The following is a 6,297-nucleotide window of genomic DNA, read 5'->3' as shown; positions in this document are numbered from 1 at the left end:
AAGAGTTGATTGTAAAAGTTTCTAATGGCAAACAGAGTAAATGTTTTTTCGTGAACTTAATATTTTTCTGCAGATTGAGCTAGTACAAATGTTTCTTCATCAGAAATTAAAGTAAAATTGCAATTAATTTATGGGGGAAGGGGCAAACTTGTGATCTAATATATATTTTTATTATTTTACTGTAATTGCATTCCCTTTAAATTGATCAAAATTACATTTAAATTCTCTTAATGAAAAATGTATTGTTGCTCAATCTGCATTAAATATATTGTTAGTGTTAAGATAATCATTTGTTTTACTCATTTCAAAATAGGGGTATTTAATTTAATAAGGAACTTTTGCACCAATCTGTACATGTCAGTAGAATGTTAGTAAGTTAATGAAGGCCTTATTTTTTGCAATGTTATTTAAAAAGGTGCATATTATTCTCTATGGGAGTCGAGGACTTTTGGAAAAAGCTGTGTTTTGTTAATAAAAAAAAAAAATCCAGTAATTGCTGAATATAGATTCAATTAAATTAAGCTCTGATAAAACTTCACGATCTTACTGAATACATTTTAAGCTTATGCAACAATAGGCTATGAATTTTCAGATATACAGTTGGATGCAAAAGTTTGCATCCCTTTGTTTTGCAGTAACAAAAAGAGTGAAACAAAGAATTGGTTTTCATTAAATAATATCCTGCACTTTGAGGTTGTCCCCATTTTTTTTTTTTACTTAAAACTCTTTTCTCTCACATGCATAAAGATGTGTCAGACTTTTTGTGTGGGAGTGACTGATACAAAACGTACTGTAAATAGTGCTACGCACCTTCACATTCTTTCCATCGAAAGTAAAACAAAACAAAGACACACAATGATACAAATCAAAGACAATGCAGTTCTGTCTAATATTTCTGATCTGGTTCGGTATTTTAGGAGTCGACACAGCGGAACGTGGCAACACCTTCATCCCAACCCAATGCTCTACCACTGAGCCACCAGGCCCCCTTTCAGACATGCACCACTTTCCAAAAAATCAGACGGCACCTGAATATGTTGGCTTCATGTCTGAAAGACCACCACTTTTCTGCAAAGAGATTTAACTAGCTTGGACCATGAGACAAGCGTCGATTTCAACATAGCACAAGTCTTAAAAGCATGCAGTCACATAGCCAGAAAAGGCAAAGTGTCTTTATCCTATGCGTAATTGAAAGCACAAAAACTAATGTTTTCTAAATTTGTGAGCTAAAATAAAATCATTTTAGCAAAAGAAAGTCACCATGGAACTCGCATTGTTCATGGATAATACGCATAGAGAAAGAGCAGTGAGGGAAACGTCTGCATCAAACAGCTGCAGCAGATCAGAAGACTGGATAACCAGCTCCACTCACTAATCATTAAAAAGAGGTAAAGTGAAAGTATAAACCTGTGAAGTCCAACCCGTTTCACGGACAAGCTTTCAAACACTACACCCAGTCAGAAAATAAATTCTCTGGAGGCTGCACAAAACAATGCTTTGTATTGTCTTTACGTTCTTGTATTTACGAGATGTCTTTTTTGAAATGTTGTGGTGGTTGACATGGAGGAGCATGTGGCACATGCATTTCATGAAGTAATTATGCATGTATGAAGTATTTAAATTCAATTGTAGCTCTGGTATGGATTTCAATTTTGTACTGAATAATTTTTTTTACAACTCCAACACTATAATCACAGATACTGTATGTATAACAGCCAAACTTTAAATATGCCAATTAATCAGATTAATGTATTTGCATCATTTATAAATAAATCCACTTGATTTGTTTGCATATTTTTCCCTTACAGTGAGGTTTTCTGCTGCTGGGTACTCAGATTACCTCTGAGCTTTTGAGTGGGAGTGACTAATACAGGAACTCCTGGTTCCCATGCTACATTCTTCCTACTGAAAGTAAAACACCACAAATCAAAGTAAACCCTGCACGTGTCCCCTCCTGACACCTGTCCCCTCTGTTGGGGTAGATTTTAGATTTGAATCAAAGCTATATACCCTGCTTTGCCACCAGCTCAGCTCTGCCTAATTGTACAGGCTTTTGGCACGATGTGCTTCGTTTTCTGATGAAAACGTAGTACCACCTGGTTGTCATTCTGTTGTTAAAAGCTGTTGTTATGTCGCACACAAACAACTGCAAATATATTGTTCTTGACTCTCGGTATGTGGCTGTTTCTCATGCCAAGGACACTTAAGCTAAAACTTCTAGTTAGACAAGTTCTGTAAATACTGACTGTATTTAGTTTTAGACAATGAAACAACTGTGGACACAGTGTAGTGACTCTTCTGTCTGACCAGTTGGTAAGTATTCGCAGTGCGCAGTATTCACATTTTGGTAGTTACTCTCTTCACTTCTAACTTCAACTGAGGTAATACCAAAAGGTACCACGCTGCAGGTACTATCCACAACTTTTGCCAAATGGAAAACTAAAACGGTGAGTGGAGTTGAGACGGTATTATGTTGTGGAAAAGTTAGTTAGGTCAAATCTTATAGAATTGACAGTAATTAATTGAATTCAAAGTATTAATATTTTGTATAATTAATGTTCCTTTATAAATGTTAAGTTCAAAAGATAAACTGTATTGTGATTTATGCGTTTTACTAATTAATGGTTGATCGTGTTCTTTGGTCAATTTGAATCTCTTCAAATGTCCCATAACTGTTTTGATCCAGTCACGTGTTACACTAAGAGAATCGGATTCTGGATGCTGGACTAAAGAGAAATGTCCCCATGGAACAGGAGATGTGAAGCAGCAAAAGTTGGCACGGCAGTGCACAGCACTACTCCAATGATCTGTAAAAACAGTGTCTTTGATGGAGCCACTGCCAATGTCAACAGTCAAATTCCCAGAAAGCTCACTTGCCTGCGATGTATTTGCAGCTAAGCGATGTAATTATATTGAACCACATTCACCAGAACACATCATTTCATTGAGGGCAGCCCAGTGGTGGGGCGAGTGCACTATGTCCGTCCTGTGTGGATTTTGCATGTTCTCCCTGTACTTGCTTTGGTCTTCAATGGTTTTCCCTTGGTTTTTGTTGTTGCAGAGGAAACCTTTTAACTTTAAGTACATCGTTAGTCCTGTAGTAGATGCAGCTCCACTTCAAGTTGAGTTTTATTTGTTAAAGTGCCTCATTTTGTATTTACAGTAGGTTACTTATGATTATGACTATACTATGATTATATTATATAGACAGGTTCTGATACATTCTAACATTAAAAAGAGTTTTAAATGGTACAATCTGGGTTATCAGTAAAGTCATTTCTGTTGCCCTGGTTTGTGCACATTAGAATATTGTTTAGTGTATTAGTGTATTAATAAAGTATGAGTATCTCTGTGTTGGACAACATCTTCACATTATGATGAAATATTCTTATTGATAAAAGGCTGACTATAACAAAAACACATGCAAGCATTTCTAACACTGTAGGTAGATAACATGCATATTTACTTTATTACTGTAAACCAGCAAGGGCATCTTTCACTGTCACTTGTTGTGATGATAGTTGGGTGAGAAACCTGTTTGTGCAGTGAAAGTATGTGACTGCAGCAGTCTCTCTCAGTCTCTCTCTCTCAGTCTCTCTCGTAAATTTCGTAAATCACGACAAATGCTAAACATGCTCAAACTATTTGCACATTTGCAAGTAGTAGTTATTTATTTATTTTTTTTATTTGTGTCATTTTGTTTGTTTTCAATTGCCTGTGTAAGAAGCAAGTCTCGGATGCACACGTTTTTATTGTGTGCAATAATCAAATAAATGCTTTTAATTAACAGTGTCTTTAATATCAGCAGACAACACGATTGAATGACTCTTAATTTTATTATAATTTATATACACATAGCAATAATAAAGAAGGATTTTGCTAATTTTCCAAAAAAATGTTTTCCATATGATCAGACACTGAAATACACAGTGCAATCTCTCTACTCACCACATATTTGTCAGCACCATAGGCCTCCATTGTTGTTTATATACCATTAAAATCACGTCATCAGTGTGACATATTTCTTCATTTCATCAATAGTGACTTGCCTTTAATTACCATCAGTTTTTACAGTGGTCTGAACTTAACAGGAGTGGTCCGGGCAAGTGCCCTTTTGTTTACACTGCGCTTTCTTAGCTTCTCAATCTACACATAACCAAAGTTAACTTATACAAAAATGAGGTTAACCGTTTTGTAACTAATAACAATTTTGTTTTCTAAGGATAGAGCTCTTGCATACACTGTACACTCCTGGTGTAATTATTTGAAGCGCCTGGTGCAACATTACAAAAGAAAAACACTAGGGTCACAGTTGATGGGGTGAAGAAATATGTCACCCAGAACAAAGGAGCAGTGTTTCTGGCTGATGTGGTTTCAGTAGCTTTGAACAAAAGATGAATATGCCAACTCAGGCTTCTAGTTGAGATTTTTATTTGTTGATAGAGATCGAGAGAGAGAGATCTCTCTCTCTATATATATATAGTGAGTAGTGAAAAAACACTGTCTGTATGGCCATAGTTAAAAACAGGTTAAATTTAGAAAAAGACTGACATTATCCTTTAAGCTTGTAAATAATGCATGTAGATGTAATTATACACAGACATATTAATCATATAGCTTTAGACCATTTGCATTAATTAATTTTCAGTATTGAAAGTTGGTTAGTTCTGTTGAGGAATGTATATAGATAGACAGATGTATATAGAGTACTTTTAAACATTAACAAAATAAAGAATAAATGAACAGAAGATAAATCTAATTTAAATCCATTTTGTCTGGAAAGCATCCATTCTTCGAGATCGACATGCACACGGTTTTTGAAGAAACTCAGCATGTAGGTTGTTCCAAACATCTTGGAAAACTAACCACAGAAAATGGTTCTTAATGACATTGGCTGTATGTTTGGGGTCGTTGTCCTGCTGCAGAATAAATTTGGGGCCAATCAGGCACCTTCTCTTCTCCACGATGGATACATACAATATCTGCCTGTATTTTCTGCACAATTGAGCAGCAGAGGTATGGCTTTTTCGCAGCAAGACCACTTCTAACCCTACTTCTCTGGACAGTAGATGGGTATAGCTGGGTCCCACTGGTTTCTGACAGTTGCTGATGGCTGCTGGACATCATCTTTTGTCAAAGGGAGTTGAGCACAATGTGTCTTCAATCTGCTGGATTGAGTTTCTTTGGCCGATGACTGTGTCGACGGTCCTCAACATTGCCGATTTATTTGTGCTCCTTCATAAGAGCTTGAACAACACATCTTGAAAACCCCAATCTGCTTTGAAATCTTTGCCTGCAAAAGACCTTGCGGATGTCTTGTTGCTGTGCTCAGTCTTGCCATGACATGAAACTCTCTTCTACAACCTCACATTAATAGCAGAGTTTGGCTGTTGCTCACCCAGTTTTAAGCCTCCTACACAGCTGTTTCTGTTTCACTTATTGACCGTGTTTTAACCTACATAAATATTTGATGATCATCATCACCTCCTTTGTATAATTGGTTATCATACACCTGTCTCTGATCCTACAGATTTTCCGACTCTGTGCAAGTGCACCTAGAACAATTTACTCTCTATTTAGTTAACTGATAAAAGTAAAAACAACTATTAATACGTTTATTTTTGATAGCATTGTTACTTCAAAATTATTTTTCACACCTCCCTAAAACCTTTGCACAGTACTATCTATCATTCTATGTATCTACATAGTTAAAGATGTAGTCAGAGAAAGTTCCCGTTTACAATAGACAGTTACAATAAAGGGCAATCGTTTTAATGATTTGTTATTTGTTATAAATTGATGATTAAATTCCACATAAACATGTAAATGTTCAGTTGATCCCTACTTTAGATGGCAAACTGAGGCCTACAATCAAGATGCTAAAACGAAGAAGAAAAGACTGAACATCTTTGGTACCAGCAGACACAACAGGCTGTGGCTGTAGTGTATTTGTGGTTGTGGTGACTGGTGCAGTTTGATTGATGTTAACGGCCGCTTTCTGCACAGTGTAGAAACAGGAGCCTACATTACCCACCCGATCAACAACCACCAGCTCCGCATCAGGGGAACAGCAAGATGCGTTGTAGGAGACCAGCATTACGTTGTCATGGCCTTCAGCCTGGCTGGCGTTCAAGGTGCCGTTGCCTTGTGTGAGACGAACACGGTCGATGCCTGTCCCTCCAGCCCCATCAGTCACCTGAACAGAAAGCTCCCACATTGACAAGCTGCAGTTGTCTGAGCAGTTGGACTGCAGACTGAGCAGCTGACAAACCGGCTGAGTGAAATCAGTCACCTACA

The sequence above is a fragment of the Channa argus genome, chromosome 22 (genome assembly GCF_033026475.1).
Source record: "Channa argus isolate prfri chromosome 22, Channa argus male v1.0, whole genome shotgun sequence".
Taxonomy (NCBI): domain Eukaryota; kingdom Metazoa; phylum Chordata; class Actinopteri; order Anabantiformes; family Channidae; genus Channa; species Channa argus.
Note: the sequence above shows the minus strand (reverse complement) of the source record.